This window comes from Dipodomys merriami, unplaced genomic scaffold (genome assembly GCF_024711535.1).
Source record: "Dipodomys merriami isolate MVZ:Mamm:240054 unplaced genomic scaffold, mDipMer1.0.p SCAF_101, whole genome shotgun sequence".
Lineage (NCBI taxonomy): Eukaryota > Metazoa > Chordata > Mammalia > Rodentia > Heteromyidae > Dipodomys > Dipodomys merriami.
In genome coordinates this window covers 3,472,579-3,494,044 of record NW_027202283.1, presented here as the reverse complement: position 1 = coordinate 3,494,044, position 21,466 = coordinate 3,472,579, and the positions used below count along the sequence as shown (strand labels likewise).

Here is a 21,466-nt window from a genome sequence, read left to right as displayed (position 1 = left end):
TTCCTTACAAAAGGGACAATGCCATTCTTTCTGATAGAAGCATAAAATTCCATTGTGTAAATAGACCATATTTTCTCTATCATTCATCTATTTTTTTGGGGGGGGGGTCCGGTCATGGGGCCTGAACTCTGGGCCTGGGTGCTGTCCCTCAGCTCTTCAGCTCAAGGCTAGCACTCTACCACTTGAGCCACAGAGCCACTTCAAGCTTTTTTCTTTTTGCTTATGTGGTGCTGAGGAATCACACCCAGGGCCTCATGCATGCAAGGCAAACGCCCTACCACTGAGCCACCTTTCCAGCTCTCATTCATCTGTTGAGGGGCATGTGAGTTGGTTCCCTATCTTAGCTTTGGTAAACAATTCTGCTACGAACATAGTTGTGCTCGTAGCATTAGTGTGGCCTAGTTTGAGATCATTGGGATAAATACTGAGGAGTGGGATTATTGCATCTTAGGGGAGTTCTATATTTAGTCTTTTTAGGAACCTCCATACAGTCTTCCAGAATGGTTGAAACAGCTTACATTCCCACCAACATTATAGTAGTGTTCCCATCTAGCCACAACTCTGTCAGCATCTGTTATTATTATTATTCTCTGGATAATGGTCATTCTAACTGAGATGAGGTGGAATCTAAAGGTGGTTTTGGTTTTGATTTGCATTTCTTTTTTAAAAAATACGCTTTTTATTGTAAAAATATTGTACAGGGAGTAACAGTTACATGATTAAGGTCATGAGCACATTTCCTATTGAGCATTGTTGCCTCCTTTGTTTTTGTCCTACCATCCCTTCCTTCCTCACTTCCCATACTACTCCCCTCCTCCCCCTTGCCAAAGTTGTAAAGTTCGTTATCACCATCTCATTTTTACAATGGGTCAATTGGTATCCCTATTTAAACATTTTATTTTTTCCCTTCCCTTCCTCAAATTACAAAAATGTATATACAAGACACAGGGCACTGAAATAAAACACAATAAAAACAGGGGTTAAACAGTGGGGAAGGAAGTCATCAAAGAAAAAAAAATCACATAGTACATTATAAATACGTTAAAACCATAGCAAGAAAAAATAAACCACTTGTGTCCCTGTCTTTGGCTTCATTTCGTTTAATATCATCTTTTATTGTCATATGTACATAGCTTTTGAACTTTTCTACTTGCCCTAGACTTATACTAGTTATTACAAATTAAGAAAACCATGGGACCTATGTTTCTTTGTCTTACTTCACTTAATTAATTTTTTCCATGTCTTTCCATTTCCTAACAAAGGGATGGTGTCATTTCTGACAGGAATTGCCAGTGCACACTGAGAATAAACAAAGATTAATACAGGAATTTCATGAGCATGAGGAAACTAATAAAACATTAATGCAGGAATTGCATGAGTGGGATGGGAATAGACAAAGATCAATTGAAATTCATAGAATCCATAAACAGACAGGAAAAGGAATCTAGGGAGGCCACAAAGGAAATGCTGCATGAAACTCAACAGAAGGAAAGGGAGTCCAATGAAATCATAGTTAATCAAGTAAGGGATTTGAGAATGAACTCTGAAAGCCAAATTAAGGAAGTAAAGAAGTTTGTACAAGATCTAAAACAAAACTCCAACAAAGAATTTGAAGCCACCAAAGCCGACCAATTAGAAGGATAAGAAATAAAAAAGTAAACAAAGTAGAAAGTCTTGACAATAGGTTAGAGCATACAGAAGATAGAACCCTGGGATTGAAGACAGCCTAGATATTATAGAGAAAGAACAGACAACTTTTCAAGACAAATCCAAGAAATGTGATAGATTTATTCAACATTTAGAAGACACCATCAGAAAGCTTATTCTGTTGATTTGCATTTCTTTTATGACCAGCAATGTTGAACATTTCTTCAACTGTCTATTGGCCATTCTGATTTCTTCTCTAGAGACGTCTCTTGTCTTTACAAATTTCATTCTGTTTTTCTCTGAGGAGCTGGAGAGAATTCTTGTGAATTTCTCTCATTTATTTAATTTTTCTGTGTTTATTAGTAGTGCTTAGCCACTTGACTTCAAGCTCTCATTGCCTATCCCCACAACATTGGCATTCTACCACTTGAGGCTTTTAGTTGTTATTTGGAGAAAGACTCTGCTTGGCTTTTCTGCCCCAGATGGCTTTGAATATTGAGGGATCAACAGATCTCAACTTCCTGAGTATCTAGTATTTTAGGCATGAAATGAAACTTAGAATTTGTGATCCTTAAATGGAGAAAATTTGCCTAATTGCAAAATTATTTGTTTTTTATTTTATTTTTGGAAAAAAGTGTCTCTCACACTTTCCCTTAGGCTGGCTTCAAACTAAATCTCCCTGGCTTCATTTTATGCATGTTGTGATTACAAGCATGCACCATAATATCTTGCACAAAACAAGTTTTTGAATAACAAACTAGTAATTCAGAGACCTTCACATTCTCAAAAATAAAAATGAAATGTTACACCAAGACTTCCGAGTAGGAGTTCTCACCTGTAAACCTAGCCACTCAGGATGCTGTGATCTGAGTATTGGGGTTCAGAGCAAGACTAGGCAGAAAAATCTGAGAGACCCTTTTCTTCCAATTAGCTAGCAGAAGTCTCGGACTAGAGCTGTGGCTGAAGTGGTAGAGCACTGTCCATAAAGCAAAGAGATAAGGGTCAGCACCGAAGCCCTTTGTTCAATCCCCCAATGTTAGCAACAAAAACAAAGAGAAAGGCAAAGCAAGGAAAATGATATTTTTTTTCTAGGAAGTCAAATGCAAGAGGATTCCTTTGAGTAATTAGACCTCCAATTATCTTTCTTTTTATTAGCAAATATTAATTATATAAATTATAAAAATATTAATTATTATATATCCACACATGGATACAATGTATCATGGTCATATCCTCCTCCATCACCTACCCAGTCTTATTTCCAGTTAACCACTAAACAGCTAGAAACAAGAGAGGTAGCACAAGTGGAAGAGTCCTAGCCCTGAGCAATAAACATAAGGGACATTACCAGGTCCTGAGTTGAAACCCTAGTACAAGGACCCCCCACAACAAAAATAAAACAAGCTATAGCATATAATTGTCTACAGGAAATAGTAATATCTGTCATTAAGCTCCCACACATTATAAATAACATGAGGAAACAAATTTTCAAAGCTTTTTGAATAGCATTTTATTCTCTGAGAATAACAGAGTAACAAGACATTGCTCTTGTCTGTTCTGTCGCATGATATTGGATACAAGTACAGGATATTCTCCAGAAAGAGTCTCTGCACAACTTCTAAGGAAACAGAGGCTGCCTTCTTTTTTAAGGGTGAAGGAAATACTTTGTATCTGGTTTTAGATGCCTGTGAATCTATGGGAATTCATCAACATATTAAAATTTACATATAATTTATAGCATTATATCATATAATAATAAGGGTCAATTAAGGTACTTTAAAACTAAGCAAAGAATAAGTTTAATTTCTAACCAATCAACAACAAACAAGGAAAAAGGAAAAGAAAATGAAACATATCTTAAGCAGCAGGCTGGTGGCTGGAACCTAAAATCCCTGTTTTTAAGGTGAGAACAGAAGGACATTGCTTACAAAGCAGCAGGAGCAGCCAAGTTTTGGGGAAATAATATGAAGATCACCAACATAAATTTTAGTAGAATTCAAATGCTGCTGGCTCATCGCTATAATTCAAGCAAGTCTGTAGGGTGAGATCTGAGGACCACCTTTTGAGGTCAGTCCTGGCAGGAAAGTGCATGAGGTTCTAAGACTACAATAAAGCCACAAATGCAAAAAGTAAAGATGTGGGCAAAAGAGACCATGGACAGAACTCTAGTCTGGACTTTAAGCTCTCAGAATAGACAAAAACAAAAACGAACGAAGAAAAAAACAACAGAAAAATGGGTGGGAATAGAACTGATGAGGTCCTGGGTTACTAAATCCAGTAATGTAAAAATGTAGCCTAATCCAAACAAAAAAGAATAAATTTATTACACACTGGTATATAGAAATTTATTTAGTGAGAATACAGAAGGAATATCAAATGTAAAAAATGCCATAAAGGTATCTTTCTTTCTCTTTCTTCTTGCTAGACGGGGACTAGAACTCAGGACCTGACACTTTGGTTCATTGGCTATCTGTCTACCAACAGGACCACACCTCCATCACCACATTCTGATGGTATCAGACTCTCATGCTTCTCTCTAGCAGCACTTGCGTCCTTTCGTGTGCCTATTGGTTTTGCATGTGACTTTCCAAGGACTGCTCCAGCTATAGCCTCTTGAAGAGGGAGAGGTAAATAAGGGCCCACTGCAAAATCTCGTCTAAACTGAGTGGGGTTCTTCTTACCTGTGATCTTGCTATAGAGGAAGTGAGGTGTGTGGGTGATGGTAGGAAGGCAGCCCAGATGGGGAAAAGAATCAACTGGGCTCTGCACTTACCACCCTCAGCCCTCAGTTTGCAGGGCCACAGCTGTCTGGAGGTTGGCCTTAGGAGGCCCCACTTTTCCCTGCTCTGTGCATTCTCATGGAGCTCCCCATGAGAGCATGAGTTCCAATGATTGCAGTGACCATGCTACAGCCCATCGGATTTCATTCTGCAACTGTAGCCACTACTGAAGCTTCCCCTGCACCTACTGCTGCCTCCTTTTTGGCCACTTGCCCTCATTCCTCGCCTGTCAGTGCCAATAAGGGCCTCCATGATCACCCCTCCACCCATGCACCAAATGTCCTCTGGACTTCCAGTGACTCCTGGTAGTCAGTAGGACCACATGTCCATTAGAATGACATAAAGATAAATGTTACACAGAAACATGAAGAACTACTATGATGGATTGACCTTCATGGCCTCTGATAATGGAAGCTTTATCCCCATAAGTTTTGCATCACTATAAATTTTTTATTTTCCCACAGAACCCAATATATTTTCCTTCTGCTTCCTTTATTGGGTTTTGTCTTACTATTTCCAAAGAATTATGCTATCACAGACTGGTGCCATGTCTCTGGTGAGAAGAACCAAGAGGTAAAGGATATGGGACCTAGAAAATCCCTCCTTACCAGAAGAGTCCACCGCAGGTCAGAAATGCAAATCTTAGGAGAGTGGGCACAGAGGCTGCCTCCCTCTCTAAAGTATGGCTCACATCTGGAGAGGATTTCAGAACACCTCTAAAACCTTGCCATTAGTTGCCTAAAGGCAGCTATTACCGAACAGTATATTGAATTAGCTCCACCACCAAAGAAACAACCACATCTAGTACATTGAGCTCACAAGGATAGCATGGAGTTCCAGTGAAAATGATCTTTAAAATGAAGAAATGACACTGTCTAAGATACCAAGAAAGAATGGGAATGACACTGGAATAGGCAGAAATACTTTGTGTGCAAAAGAGGGGGACAAAAGAGATGAATTACAGTTAATTGGGAAATGGGCAGTGACAGAGAAGAAGCTAGTAAAGACAATGAATGTGAAGATGGAGAGTGTGTCATGGAAATCACAGATGGTGCTTCTTGTGCAAGTAGTTAGTCTTTGGCAAGTGATGATAGGAAACCTCAGCTTCCTAAGGCAAGACCTGGCTTTATTGCCTATCTGCACTGAAAGGGAAGAATCTCCTGCCTCAGTTTCCTAAGTTGTGGTATCACTATCATGCACTACCACATTCCTCTTTGAAACATTATCTTTCATGATAATTATTGATTTTCCACCTTTGACTTTGATAGTCTTGCATCTACATTTCTTTTTTTATGGAGGGGAGGGGGGGGTCTGGTCATGGGGTCTGAACTCTGGGCCTGAGCGTTGTCCCTCAGTTTTCAGCTCAAGGCTAGCACTCTACCACTTGAGCCACAGCACCACTTCCGGCTTCTTTTCTGCTTATGTGGTGCTGAGGAATCGAACCCAGGGCCTCATTAATGAGAGGCAAGCACTCTACCACTGAGGCTACTTCCTAGCCTCCATCTATGTTTCTTGACCTTGGTATAAACATGTCTCTCTTTGGATATAAGGAAAGGAACATAATTCCAACAACTTCCCATACTGAAACACCTACCTTGGGTACTGTTAACTCACTTTGCTCATCTGGCTTCTGTGGAGACTGTCAATTTGCTCTGCTCCTTAAGAGGCCTGCCAGATTCTCAGCTGTGTACTAGAGGAACACGGAGGTGGAGGGTTTAAGATGGAAATGTGAATGAAGAAATTTACTTCACTGAAACTTCTGTTATTTGCCATATTTTTGCTTGTCATGTTTACCTTGCTCAGAGTTTACATTATTTTAATAGTATGATGAAGTAATAACATTTATTTTCCTCAGCATTTAAGTTTAGTTCTTCGTTTTCTTTGAGACAAAGTTCTAAGAAAAAAACAACTAACCTCATGTGCATTTCCACAAATGGATGTTTTCCTTTTCATATTCCCTTGTAAGACAATAATTCTTGGTTTTTGGAAAGTTAGGAAATAGAAATAGACTAAAACTTTAAACAAAATTCATTTATTTGTGATTTCAGTAGGCTTTGGATTTTTAGTCACTAAAATGTGTGTGATTGTGTTCAGTCTGGTCCACTCCAGTGAGAGCATCCTTCTTTACTAAGTTATTAACAAGTGAATGGATTGCCTGACAAAATTTGGAGATTTTGTTTTTGTTTTCTTGGCAGACCATTAAAACTTCCTTTAGAGAAAATAAAAATCACACTATCTTATCTTCATAGAGTCCACTATGCTTCAGGTAATTCATCTGTAACCTTTAGCACACAATCCAGTATATTTGCTTCTGGATTTATTGGAGCATTCTAGCTGCCACAAACAAGGGAAAATATGCAGCCAGTGTTCTCTGGGTCTGGATTACTTCCCTTAATGTAATGTTTTCCCAGTCTTTCCATGTTGTTACAAACTGTAGTCTATCGTGCTCTGTGATGGATGAGTGGGATATCTGTGTTTGTGTGTGCATGTGTGTGCAGATGTAAACTTATACATATATAGTACATTTGAGTGTTATCTGGGTATTGGAAAGTGAGAGACATGAGCCTTATCAACAGTCTTGAGTCTTGTTACCCTTGTGCATGGCCTGAGGTGACAACAGCTGATAGGCTATGAGGCATAGACAGAGGATGTTTCTCTCACCATCAACTTTAAGGTAGATATTGAGCTCAGCTTTCTCTAACCACGGGTCTTCTATTGTAGTAATCCAGCTAAAGATTCAAAGAAACTATTTTATTTTATTTTATTTTTATAGTCCTGCGTCTCTAATTCTCACCAGGGCACTGTCCCTGACCTACATTTTGCTTAAGGCTAGCACTCTACCACTTGAGCCAAAGTGCCACTGCTGGCTTTTTCTGGGAATAACTAGACATAAGAATCTGCCTGTGTTGGCCTTGAACTGCAATCCATAGATTTCAACTCCTGAGTACCTAGGTTCACAGGCATGAGACACCAGTGCACAGCTAGAAACTAAATAATAGGAGTATCCATTATATACCTCCACCTATCTTTGGAAAGATTTTCTAGCATGTTCTGACCAGACCAATGTTAACTACTAATCACTAAGAAAATAATTCTTGACACACTCATTACTACAAAAGAAAACATTGAGCTAATCTCCATAATATGACGCAACATTGTATAACTCTTACATATAATACTCCCAATTTATCTCATTCTTGGATCTTCAAACCAACTTCTAATAAATATGAACATTTGTATGTGTAAAAGCGAGTGCATGATTTTGACCTGTGACTTAAGAAAATAGAACCTTGGGTTGGGAATGTGGCTTAGTGATAGAGTGCTTGCTTAGTATGCATGAAGCCTTGAATTTGATTCCTCAGTACCACAAAAAAGCCAGAAATGGTGCTGTGCCTCAAATGGTAGAGCACTAGCCTTGAGCAAAAGAAGCGCAGGAGCAGTGCCCATGATCTAAGGTCAAGCCCTTGGACTGGCAAAAACAAACAGGACTAGAATAAAATGGGAACTCTTAATCTTGTATGCACTTCTGAACTTTATAACTTGTAAAATATAATTTTAGCAAATTAGATTTGTTTAAAAATTGAAAACCTATATTACATGCTATCTAATATATGTGTTTTAAAATATAATTGATACCAATGAACCCATATTCTTTGAATAACATACTAATCAAACTTATATGCACCTTTGAAGAAGCAAATTTAAAACTTGGAAATTATTTGAAGAACTGAGACTTGGAGGATTTTCTACATTCTCAATATACCTTATTATGAACAGGAACACTTAATGTAGAAAGCAAAAAAATAGTGGTTCTCTGAAAGGAAGATTAGTAATATTTACCATTGAAAAAATAATTCAGGTAAACACAAATAGCACCCCAATTGAGTGCTCTTAGGGGCTAAAAAAGGTACCTAATTCCCTGGATTGTGAACAAGCATTCTGAAATGTATAGCGACAGATAAATACTATTATTAATGATTACCATTTGGTTTATTCATCTACAGGAAATCTCATTCGGTCTAGTTCTTTATATTGAACAAACATTCAAATTACTAAACTATACACAATGTTTCAAAGTTTACATTTTATGAAAATGAAGTGAAACAATATTGGTGCCCAATGAATGTGAGATGATGAGTTTTAAAGGGTTTCATATATCTTAAGACATTTGACTTACATGAATGGTCTGGGAGTATTTAAGATAAATGGATAAGTAGATTACATACATACACACACACATACATACATACACACATATGCATGTATATTTCAACAAGTACAATAAAAATCTTTAAAAATAAATCACGCCACTGGTAGCTGCAGATCAAACAATTACACATAAAGAATTCTTTTTTTAAAGACTGAAAATGACTCATCAGAATACTTGATGAAATTCATATTAGAGGCCCATTTCTTCCAATTCTATTACTGATGTGTCACTTCAATATGTGAATCCATTTATTGAAAGCATTTGTCCCTTCTTTTTGAATTTAATTCTAGGAGTCTCTACGTTCCTTGTTCTTGGTGAATAGCATCTTTTTTATGTTAAAGGTCAGGACAATGGTTGGGGGGTCTTTGTAGTTATCTGATATGGTAAAGATAGAGCCATCAACTACATCATCTCAAAACTGTTGAAAGTCACAGTGGCTGTGATCCTGGGAAGCAGAGGTCTATCTAAGTTTACAGGAAAGCCTGGAGAAATCTTCATTTGAACACATTCTCTAAGCTCAATAAAGGGCTTGAAGGGAGCTATCACTTCTGTAACATTCAATAATTCACTACCTAAGGGAAATTCGTGACTGATGGCAATTGTGACTTCAAATATCTTCTTATTTTCTTTGAATACAAGTTCTCTTCCTGGATGAGGAGCTTGTCCACTTCCAGCAGATCTATGCTCCTACTGTGTAATAGTGCTCTGAGGGACTGTTTTGGAATGGGGTCAAAATTCTCTTCCATTGAGCACTGTCTCAGCCCCATAGGCTGAGGAGAGTGGGAGGAGGTGGGGATGGCAGGGAGATGACTCCTTCTTCTAATACAGGCAAGGCTGCTCTGAAAAGAAGTCAGAGGATCCCTCTACAGATTAAATGTCCACAATTAGCCAAGCAGGAAGTACCTCAGCAGGGCTGAGTGAAGGAGTGATTCTAGCGGGAGCCATGACCCTGGGTCTTGGTCTGGCGCAGCCTTCAGCTCTGTCTTCTGCAGCTACTCCAGCTATTTCTCATGAAGCTCCAGTGTAGCCCAGCAGCTGCATGTCTGCTTCCAGCAGTGCCCCAGCTCCCCAGTCCTTCTTTGCTAAGGCACCAGAGCAGACCATGCACCGCTACAAATACAACATGCAGGAGATCATACCCTTGAAGCCCAGTATTCCCCAGACAAAGCCCCTATTCCCTGGGCTACCGCCCCAGCTTCAGCTCCAACTCCACCGGATAAGAAGGGACCTGATGCTCCCCCTATAACTCAGGTCAGATTTGTCACTTCACTAGCCCAGGAGGGGCTGTAAGAAAAGATCCCATATTGGGGAAGGCAGCAGATGAGACAGTTCATCTGCAGCCCAGTTCTGGCTCCCAAATTTTTGTGGATTTGGGGGTCTGTTGAAAAAGGTGGCCTGTAATTTTCTGGCTAGAAAGTTCATTCCTTCTCCATTCATAAAGTGTTTGGTGATTCCCAACTTGCCACTGATTACTGGGTATAGACTGGCAATCTAGGGATGCCCTTGCTGGTGGTTCAAGGCAGAGGCTTTCAGGGAAAAAGGACAAAGCTGCTCTTCCTGTTATGCCTGGCCCTTGTCCCTGCTTGACCCCCTTCTACCCTGAGAGAATCCCACACCGTGTTTGTTGCTATGAATGGGTCTGTTAACCAGGTCCTTTACCTTGTGTTTACTCTGAAATTGGAGAGAAGTTGAGCCAAAGCTGCCCCTATCAAAGCTTGCCCCCACCCCATTTTCCCTGCCATTCATGGTATTGCAGGTTTGCCTTGGCAATATGTATATTGCCCTCTCTCTCTCTCTCTCTCTCTCTCTCTCTCTCTCTCTCTCTCTCTCTCTCTCTCTCTCTCTCTCTCTCTCTCTCTTGCTCGCTCACTCTGCATCTCTCCATTTCTCTTTTGCCTTTATTTTATTTACACTACTATGTATATACTATATCTGTATAGTATAGATATAGTATATACTTGTATATAGTACATGCTATATATATATATATACTATATATATGCTATATATATACTATATACATAGCAGTGTACATATACTATTATAAATTTTGTGTTTTGTAACTTTGTAGCATTTTAAGTAAGGTTGTGTTTATGCTTTGCTGGGTACAATAAAGATATTCTATTGAATAAACATAGCATTAGAATGCAAAGAATACATGTCTTCTGTTACATTTTTCCTTTATTCATGCTTTCCCTGATTTTTTGAAAAATATCCTCCTCACTGAAATATTCTTTTGTTCCTTGATTATAAAATGAGTCCATTCTCCAGATAGAAGTCTACCGATAATTTTCCTATTCTTTCTGTTTTTATCTTCTTGAAAAAGCCCTCCAATTTGGGCACATGTGAAAGAAATGAAGTTGATTGATAAAGTTGCAGAATATCACTGTTCATTAAAATGTTAACCTCTTATAAATACGTTAGAAACAATAACAAGAAAGTAAAAAAAAATACTTGTGTCCCTATCTTGGGGTTTATTTTGCTTAACATCATCTTATCTGGTTGTATGTACATAGCTTTTGACCTTTTTTGCTTGTCCCAGATATATACTAGTCATTGCAAATAAGGGAAACAGTGGACCCTATGTTTCTTTGTGGCTTGTTTACTTCCCTTACTATAAATTTTTCCAAACCTTTCTGTACCATGTGATTTTTTTCTTTGTCTGTTCCTCCTCCATGGTATAACCCATGTATTCACTGTTTTTCTTGTCGATACTCTGCATCTTGTATATATAGTTCTATAATTTGGGAAGGGAAAATGCTTAAATAGGCATATAGGTTGATCCATTGTAACAATGAGATGTACAAGACACTATGTTGAAAACTGAACTTTACCATTTATGGGGGGTGTGGGGAATTGTAGTTGTGGAGGTGGGAGGGGAGGGATGGTAGGGTAAAAACAAAGGAGGAGGCAACAATGCTTGATAGGAAATATACTCATTACCTTGCTCATGTAACTGTAACCCCTCTGTACAGAATTTTTACAATAAAAAGCATATTTTAAGAAGCCAACCTTTTCTGTTTCAATTGTCTATCAATAAAAATGATTCAGAGGCTGTTGCTTCCCCATTGAAGATGAAGCTCAAATGATTTCATTGGCACTTCATGTTAGTCAAGTATGTGAGAGTTATTTCAAACCTGACATTGAAATCTTGTGTATTTTACATTCATCAGAATGCATAATTAGGAAAAAGAAGCATTCAACTTTGAAAATAACAGAGAAGTTCTAGATAAAAGTCACTGAGAAATTGCAAGATTTTCAATAACAGAAGTAGTACCACATCTGGTTTTTACTAGGGATAAGTGTCATGGATTCTTTTGCCCTGGCTGGGTGCAAAAATTAATCCTCACGGGGCTGGGATGTAGCTCAGTGGCAAAGCGCTAGCCTAGCAAGTGCAACGTCCTGAGTTTGATCCCCAGAACCAAAAAAGAAAAGACAAAAAAAAATACAGTTAATAAAAACCCAAACAAAAAATTAATCCTCACATCTCATCTTCCTAAGTAATCTTTACCACTCAGAGTGAGAATCGAGTTTAGAGTTTGTTTTCAAGACTAGTGCTCTACCGGTTGAGCCACAGTTCCATTTCTGGCTTTTTATTAGAGATGTGTCATGGATTTTTCGCACAGGATGGCTGCAAACCTTAATCCTCAAATCTTTAGCCTCCTATGTAGTCCTTACTACTCAGGGTCAGATAGAGTTTGTGTCTGACCATTTGGTTCAAGACTAGTGCTCTACCACTTGAGCCACACTTCCACTCCTGGCTTTTTTCCCTGGTTAATTAGCGAGAAAAATCTCATGAAATTTAATACCTGGGTGGTATTTTACCTCGATTCTAAAATCTTAGCCTCCTGAGTAGCTAGTGTGAGCCACCACTGCCTGGTTCTACACTTGGTCCCTAGCTTCAGGCCCCTGCTCTTCACTCCCTTGATATTATTGGCGGTGTCCTCGTTTCAGATTTCAATTGAGCTTAGTGTCCTGCGTCATTCAGTCTCTGGTTCCAGGAATCTATAGCAAGGCTGTTATGACATCTAGACTAACCATAAGGCAATAAGCCTGGGATAAACAGCGTGGTGTCCAAGCCTGCGGCTTCTTACATCTGTCACTGGGCGAATGATCCCAGGACTCATTTAATGCCACTGCCTTCTTGGAGGCCTCCTAGCTTCCTTACGATCTGACTGCAGGCATGTCATGACCTGGGGTGCAGGGCACTAAGGTTTCTCCTTCATTCCACTGCCATAAATGGGACTTTCAGAAGTCACTTCTCCCTTTTGAATCTTCATTTCACAGAAATTGTGCTTAAAACCCTGCATTCTGATCCTTCCTTCTTCTGGATCTTTGCCTATCTAGCAAGTTTGAGCTTTCTTCTGGTCTCAGAAAAGCCAGATGTTCATGCCAACAATTGTACTGATTCAACACCCAGTGACATGGGGGCCCTCTCTACTCCTCCACTTATGCCAGGCTCAAAGGTCTTTCGTACCTAGCATGCATCTTGATTCCTAGGAACCCAGGGCTATGATTTCCCTGAAGAGCCATGGGCTTAAAAACTTTGATGGAGTTAGGCACCAGTAGATCACATGTATAATCTTAGCTACTAAGGAGGCTTTGTTGTAAGAATCAAGGTTCAATTCAGGTTGAACAAGAGTCAATAACACTCCTCTTACAATACCACTGCATTCCAAGACGTGACCCCCCCAAAGATTCAAACCAACTAGAGATGTTCTCATTGTGTGTGGGGACTAGCCTTTCTATGAGCGTATTCCTGAGGGCTCCTCTTGATCCAGGAGCCTTGGAAGGGGCAAAAGCTTCCTCCAGCAGCAGGCTTATTTCCTGTCTATGACCAGCATAGGCCACATCCTCTAGCAAGCAGAACCTCCTTGTCCAAGTTGGGAGAGCTGCTGTCCCCAAGATATCTGCTGGGGAGATGCTAGGCAGCTTCATGTGCCTGTGGGTGAGTGGAACCATGGATTCTGCTAGTCCATCCAGCAAGGCTTCATCCAGAAGTCTATCTAGTGCCCAGCCAGCAGAGCCTGGTATCTCCTTGGGTTCCAGCATCCCTACTCTGCAATGTTAGGGAACCCACAGAGCCCACTGTGATGTCTTTGCACTCCAGTTTCAACATTCCATTGCCAGCCACCAGCCTGTCCTTTAACTGTGGGCCTTGGCAGTTTTACCCTCAACAGCATGGGACATTTCCAGATAGCAAGCAAGTCTAGATCTTCATTTGGAACCCTGAAGACTACTAATATAGGCTCATCGCCTGCCCCCTGACAACCTGGACAGCCTGGCCCTCCCAGCTCCATTTTCCAGCATGTGCTTAGGGGCCTTCGGAGCTCGGCTTCTGCTCCCTACAACTACACATGTCTCCTGGAAAGAGCCCTTGAACCTGTTGCGCCCCAGAGGTCAGGCCACAGTGAGGTCTCTCTGCCCCCAGCCTGGCTCCTAGCACAACCAGAATCAGGGCAGCACTCCCGGGCTCCACTGCAGACCTCTGACTTGGGTCAAAAAAGTTCCTGTGCTTGTGCAGTCCACAGTCAGCAGTCGGTAGTCCTGGAACAGGGGCATCTACTAAGGTCACTCCAGAAGAACTTTTGCACCAAGCAGGTTGATTTTGGAGCAGCTCCTCTTCTAATTGCAGGCCTGGTGTCCATTGAAGCAGAGCATGACACTGCAAAAGATCACAGTGCACAATAGAAGAACCTGACAAGCAATGGTCCTGTGCTCAGAAACCTGACAGAGACAGTAAATCAGGCTAGATTGTACCTGCTTCAATATCCTTGCCAAGAAATGTTTATTTTCACCAAGATATAAAGAGGAAACTTCTAACTCTATCTCTGACAAAGCAACTTGTACGAATCTAGACTTCCATAAACAATCACAAAAGTAGAAGCTATGTGAAAAATAAATATATGTATGTAAATATATATATAATACAAATATGTAGGAATATATATTTATATTAGCGTATTCACATATACAATGTGAATATGTATATAATGTATGTATGTATAATGTATAATGTATATTTATGTGTATATATCTATATATATAATGTACAGGAGAGAAAAACTGCATAGTATTTGGAGGAATAATTACCAAAATCTTCCCAATTTTCATTAAAAGCATGAACCCTTATATGCAGGAATCTAGCAGCTCAACAAAAGTCAATTAGCATAATCCCATAGATCCACACTAAAACACATTCTAATTAAATACTCAAAGACAGCAATCCTCCCAAAGCACAGAGACACAACTCCTCACACACAAGTGATCTTCAATGATATTATGACCAATTTTTCATTAGAAAAAAGAGTATTAGGCAGCAAGGGCAACAAATTCAAAGTGCTAAAAGAAAAGGACATATCTAACACCAACCTTTCTTTTATAACATTCCCCCCACCCCAGAGGTAGGGGCCGAATTCAGGGCCTTGTACTCACCAGGCAGGCACTCTTCCATTGAGCAAAATCCCCAACCTTACAACTACCCTTTCTAAAACAAAACAAAACAAAAAATATATTTCTTCTAAAAGTGAGAGATGCTAAATACTGAAGGCTCAGGCCTATAATCCTAACTACTCTGGAAGCTGAATTGTGAGGATTGTGGCTCAGAACCAGCCTGGACCTTGTCCCTTCAGGAGTAAATTGTGGGAGACAGGTGTCCTTAAGAAGGATGGAGGACTTTGTGCTGTGTCATTCCTGGAACAAGTCATAGGATAAGGTGGCCATCAAGAATGGAGGCTATTGGCTAGTGTCTCCACAGAAGCAATTTGTAAAATGCAGGAGTGCTCTCATAGGTCAGAGGACATTGACCACTGTATTAGTGGTTTCAAAAATTCCACAAAAATAACCATAGCAACCTCAAGTCCTCCTGGAATCTCTAGCAACATTCTTGGAGGCCTAAGAGCTACAGTGTCAATGGTGGCAGGCTGTAATTGGTCCACTTTTTCTCTGACCTCACTTGGTCTGAATCTGATTTGTCCATTTCCCCCATGATGTCACTATGCACAGTTGTGATTGCTCCATTGTGATAGGTCATGTAGGGTATATAGGAAGCCACTGTGCCCCAACATTTGTCAGTTAACAGTGCTGGGAGCTCTCGCTTGGTAAGCTGCTGGATTAACTCAAAGCTAGATTGATGATCTGTTTGGTTGCAGTTTTTGTTGGTTGGATTTTGGTATTTCTTTTTTACTTTTTGCCGGGTTTCCCATTATTTTATTGAGTTAATTTTTCGGAGACTTGCTACCTGCCTTCATAGCAGGAGGATCGCAGAATACAAAGAATCATCCCCGAGCTGCTTGAAGGAGGAGATCATCAAACAATACCAGACAAAAGAACTCCTTGACCAAGTTACCTGAGTGAAACTGTCCCATCACCACTTCACAGACACCGAGATGGCAATTTAAAATACGTCATATGGGAGAGTCCTCCAGGCATTGAATAGAGAATAAGATGGACATTTTTAAGGCTGGATGGCCCAGACACATCATCAAGTTGTACCTGGTGATGGAGAAAAAAGAGTATGTATATCTCTTCATGGAATTGGCCACTAGGGGCTACCTTCTGAAGTCTATCTGAAAATCCCACCACTTATATAAAGTTGAAGCCAGGAGATTCTTCAAACAAATTGTACTAATTACAGCAGAACACAATCGCACATTGAGACCTTAAGCCCAACAATATCCTTTTGGACAGCAAAGGCAATATCAAGGTTAGTTATTTTGGTCTAATCTGGTTCTCCCCGGGGCAGCTGCTGACAAATTTATGTGGTGTTGTGCTATTCCATACCCCTGAAATGTTCCTGCAAGAAAGAAATGATGGCTGGAACTGGCTTCACACCTGTAATCCTACCTACTCAGGAGGCTGAGATCTGAGGATCATGGTTCATTGCCAGCCCGGTCAGAAAAGTCTGTGATATTCATCTCCAATTATCCACTAGAAAACTGGGAGTGGCACAGTGGCTCAATTGGTAGAGTTCTAGCCTTGAGTTGAATTGCTCAAGGACACTGTTCAAGCCCCACAATTGGAAAAAGAAAATATGCCTACAAGGTGGAAATCTGGAGCTTAGGTGTCTTTTTATATTTTGTTGTAACAGGAAGATTTCCCTTTGAGGGGAGGATGTTATCCAGGTAGAGTCACTAGTTCTGAGGGCCAAATATGTTGGTCCATATAAACTGTCTGTTTGAGGACAAAATGTAATCTGCCAACTGGTAATTGAGGACCTGAGGGAGAGACAAATATTGAACAAATAATGGAGCACCCATAGCTTAAACAAGTTGCACAATATTCCCTGTGTTCTGATGAGCCAAGACTCAACAAGCTGGAACCCATCATTCTTAATGTGTGACATGAGGTACTACCTATATGAGATCCAGGGATCTATACAGGACAGATCATTCAATTATGCCATGGGCATGTACCTTTTAATTAAAGAAAACTTAGGCTGTCCAAGTAAAAAGAGTACCTTCAACAGTGCCACCGTGCCCAACTCTTGCAGATCTTTCCAACTTACCTCTCCCTATAGAAGGAGAGCCAGTGTACTTACCTGGCTTAACCATTACATCTTGTCATCTGAGTTTCAATTGCTTTATAATGTCAAGCAGTCACCTTTGAAGAGAGGCTTAGGTACCACTCTGCCTGCCATTCCCTTCTGTTTCTTGCAGAAGAACCCCAGTCCTAGCACAGTTCCAGGCCAGGATTCTGTGTTGTTTCCCTTGCCTGGTCTTTCTTTTTAAGCAGCAGTGAAAGATTCCTCTCTGGGGAGCCACAATTTGAGATCATAAACTGTCTACTAAGAAGCAGGGCTGGAGGAGGGCGGTTAGCAGAATATTCCCTTCCTTCTGGGTAGCCTCATAATTAGACCAAAGTATAATTTTAGGCGGAGTTTGGGCAGGATTGGAGTGGCTAGCGAATAGCTACCACTCTTCTCAGAATATGCTGCAGTATTCAGGCCCAGGAGCAGAGCAATTCTCGAGAAAGGGGTGGAGAGTATTATAAGACATCAAAGATAATAGCAGTTGAGAGCACAGGGACCTGTTATTGGGATGTGAAAGATTGCAAGAATTATACTCAAAAACGAATTATAGGAGGGATAATCCCTATACAGCCAAGGCTGCATAGAGAGATCATGTCTCAATCCAAAGGCTGGCTACTGAAGCCAGAGGAACTAATGTTTGCAAGCAATTACAAGTAGGAGATAGTGTTCTACCACTTGAACAACAATGCCACTTCCAGTTTTCTGGTGGTTAAATGGGGATGAGTTTCAGGGACTTTTCTATCTGGACTGGCTTTGACATACGGTCTTCAGATCTCAGCCTCCCAAGAAGCTAACATTAACAACCTAGGATTACACTCAGGAACAATGCCCAGACCCTGATATCAAGGCCAAAGACCATACAACAAATAATAAAAAAAGGAAAGTAAAAGGGGACAGTGGGTGGAGAGATTCACCATTCATCAGATGCATGTCAGGTGTGAATGATCCAAAATGTAGGCTAGGAGCAGACAGGGAACCTACCCAAGACACAACTGATCATTTATTTGTGGAAACCAAGTAAAAAGTCAATAAACCAATATATGAAACAACTATAGAAAGATAAATAGTGCAGGTGAGAGTGCCAGAAAGAGTCCTTGTGAGTCAAGTGCTGGTGGCTAACACCTGTAATCTTAACTACTCAGGAAGCTAAGATCTGACGATCATGTTTCAAAGTCAGTCTCAACAAGAAAATGTCTCTGAAATTCTTATCTCCCATGAACTAGCAATAAAGCATAATTGGGAACTGTGGCTCAAATGGTAGAATACTATATTTAAGATTTTAAAAAGATAAGCAACAGTGACCAGGTCCTGATTTCAAACCCGTTCAAACCCCAGAATCCACATACATAGAGAAAAGGTTTCTGTGAAGAGGTAGCACTGAAGCCAAGACCTGTAGATTGAGAGGGAGCCAGCTTTGGGGGCATGTGACAGAGGCAATAGCTAGGGTGAAAGTCTCAGGGCTGGAATAAACCCCATATCAGGAGGAAGTGGTGTGTGGCTGGTTCTGAGTGAGAAAGAGAATGAGGTGAGGTACATCTGAAAAATGGGGGCCAGGTGGGCACTGGTGGTTCACACCTGTAATCTAAGCTACTCAGGAGGCTGAGGATTCAGGATTGTGGTTCAAAGGTAGCCTGACCAGGAAAGTCCATGAGAATCTTATCTCAATAACCAACTCTGAAAAAGCTGGAAGTGGTACTGCGGTTCAAGTGGTAGAGCACTAGCCTTGGGCTCAGGCTCTGAGTTCAAGCCCCAGTCCTCATACTTCAGCTTTCTGAATAGCTAGGATTACATGTGTCAGCCACCACAGACAGGCAACCCTTTATTATATATTATCTAACTTAATGGTTGTGACTTTCCCATTAGGAGGGCTCACTCTGAGCTCATCCTATTCTGGTTCACTTTCAGTCGATGGCCAGGTCAGTTTTCCCCTCTGGAACTAACTTGTCTGTGGGAGGAGGATAAAGCCCCTGAAGCCCCTTCCCTTGTTGGGTGCATCCTATATTGTAAGAGTGATGAAAGAGGTCCAAGATTAAAGCTGGGCTCCTAAGGTGGAGTTCCTATTGTGGGCAACCTGGGCTGGTGTGCAGCTTTGAACAAGTGACTCTGGGAAGATATGAAAAATAACCACACTTAAATCCAATTTTTTTCAAAATCCTCTTGAGAGCTAGAAGAGGAGAGGGGAAGGGAAGATATATTCTGAATAGTTTCCTTCCTGTTGTGACATTGATTGATACATTTTGCTCAAGCAGGAATTACTTCTTATCCTGGGAAGGTCCTCAGTTTACCTTCCCGTGGTTGAGAGTTGTATGAGCTAAAATCCTCAGCTGTCAGCTCTATTTGGGCTACTTGACCCAGAGAAGAGGGCGACCCTTTTTGCAAACTGCTCTGCTCAGAAGGAGGTCCAATTTTCTGGTTTTCAATAATGGGGACTAGGTGCTGCTAGAAAAAAGGATGCTATAAAATAGAGTGAGTTTGGAGCTCACACCCTTCAGAGGGAGGCCCAAACTGAGACCTGCTCTGAGGAAAAATCAAGGAACTGAGAGGAAGTTAATATTTTAGGTCATATGGCCAGGGAAGGCCTTTCTGTGGCAGAACTTCTGATCTAGCTGCTGAAAAGATGAACGAATTAAACAAAGTTTATTTTCCTTTTGTGTGTGTGTACAAGTACTGGGGCTTGAACTCAGGGTCCCATACACTTGCTTAGCTTTATCCTGCAAGGCAGATGCTCTACCACTTTAGCTAAACTTCTACTTTGAAGTTTTTTGCTAGTGTATTGGAGATAGGAGTCTGTCAGAATTGGCTTTCCAGACTGGGTTTGAACATGGATCCTTAGATCTCAGCCTCCTGATAAGCTAGGATCAAAGACAGGAACTATTAAGCATTCAGGTCCACACAAAGGTGTAGAAGAAGTTTCCAGAGAAGAGAAGAACAAATTTGCAAAGGCCTTGCCTGATTTGTCAACTTGTTGGATATTGTTTATTGATTTATTTTTGAACATGGGGCTTGAACACTGGGCCGGGGCACTTTCTTTCAGCTCTTCAGCTCAAGTCTAGCACTCTACCACTAGAGCCACAGAACCACTTTGGATTTTCTGGTGGATAATTTGAGATAAGAGTTTCACAGTCTTTCCTGCCCAACCTGGCAATCCTCAGATCTCAGCCTCCTGAGTAGCTAGGATTACAGGCATGAGCCACCAGTACCTGGCTGGATATTTATTTATATAGGAATACAGCAATATCCTTGTAAATAGGATGAAAAATATTTAAGTTGGTCACTCCATATGAGCCTCACTGGCTTTAAGTTTTCTCTTTGATAGTTAATATGAAGGAAAGCCACAGGGGGATTCACCTCAGTTTATTATAAAAGGATGTCTCTGGCGTGTTTTTACAACAGTGTGCACAATGTAAAAGATACTAATGTTATTCATGACATTATACACAGTAGTAGAAAGGTAGAAAACCAAATGTCTCTTGATGGGTAAACAAAATGTGGTATAACCAGCCAAGGGAATATTATTCAATCTTAAAAAGGAATGACATTCTGACCATGCTACAACAAGAATGAATCTTTAAAATACTGTGAAATAAACCATATTAAAAATAAAAACTATATTTATGATTCTACATATATAAGGTACCAAAACATAGTCAAATTTGCTGGCTACCAGTGGCCCACACTTATAAAACTAGCTACTTATAGGGCTGAGAACTGAGGATGGAGGCTTGAAGCCAGACTAGAAAGAAATGTTGCTGAAACTCTTATCTCCAAAAAGTGAGATACAGTAGAGGTGAGACTCAACAATAGAACTGTGGAGCACATGGGCAGCAAAGATGGCGTTGGGAGGGGGTTGAGTGGGCAGAGCCCAATTTACTATAGAGCACATGGGCAGCCAAGATGGCGCTGGGAGAGAGTAGAGTGGGCAGAGCCCAATTGATCTTCCGATCAGTGCCTAACCAGCCCATGAAGGCTCAGGTGCATGATAGGGTGTGACCTTGACAGTGATTGGTTCCTCTTCCTCCCTTGCCATGCCACCCGCCCTTTTTGTATTTAATAAGGGCTGCTCTCTGTTAATAAATGAGTTTTCTACCTGCTGGATTTGGCTCCCCGCTGCGTCTGATTGTCTCCTGGGCTGGGGAACGGGCGAGCGCCACACTTACCTTTCCTCAGACCCCATCCATCTTTCGTGGGACGGACGAAGACCCAACATAGAACATCAGCCTTGAACAAGTAAGTTTAACATAGAGGGGCTGGGAAAGTGGCTCAGTGGTAGAGAGCTTGCCTTGCATGCCTGAGGCCCTG

General features: G+C 40.8%; 1 long non-coding RNA gene across 1 annotated transcript in view; it reads left to right on the top strand.

Annotated features, from left to right (window-relative positions):
- The first annotated feature begins 15,789 nt into the window (after positions 1–15,789).
- The window catches only part of LOC138807339 (uncharacterized), a 32,467-nt gene continuing 26,790 nt past the window's right edge, over positions 15,790–21,466 (top strand). The window contains exon 1 of the long non-coding RNA XR_011366124.1: positions 15,790–16,342. This is a non-coding gene — a long non-coding RNA (uncharacterized lncRNA). The remainder of the gene's footprint in view (positions 16,343–21,466) is intronic.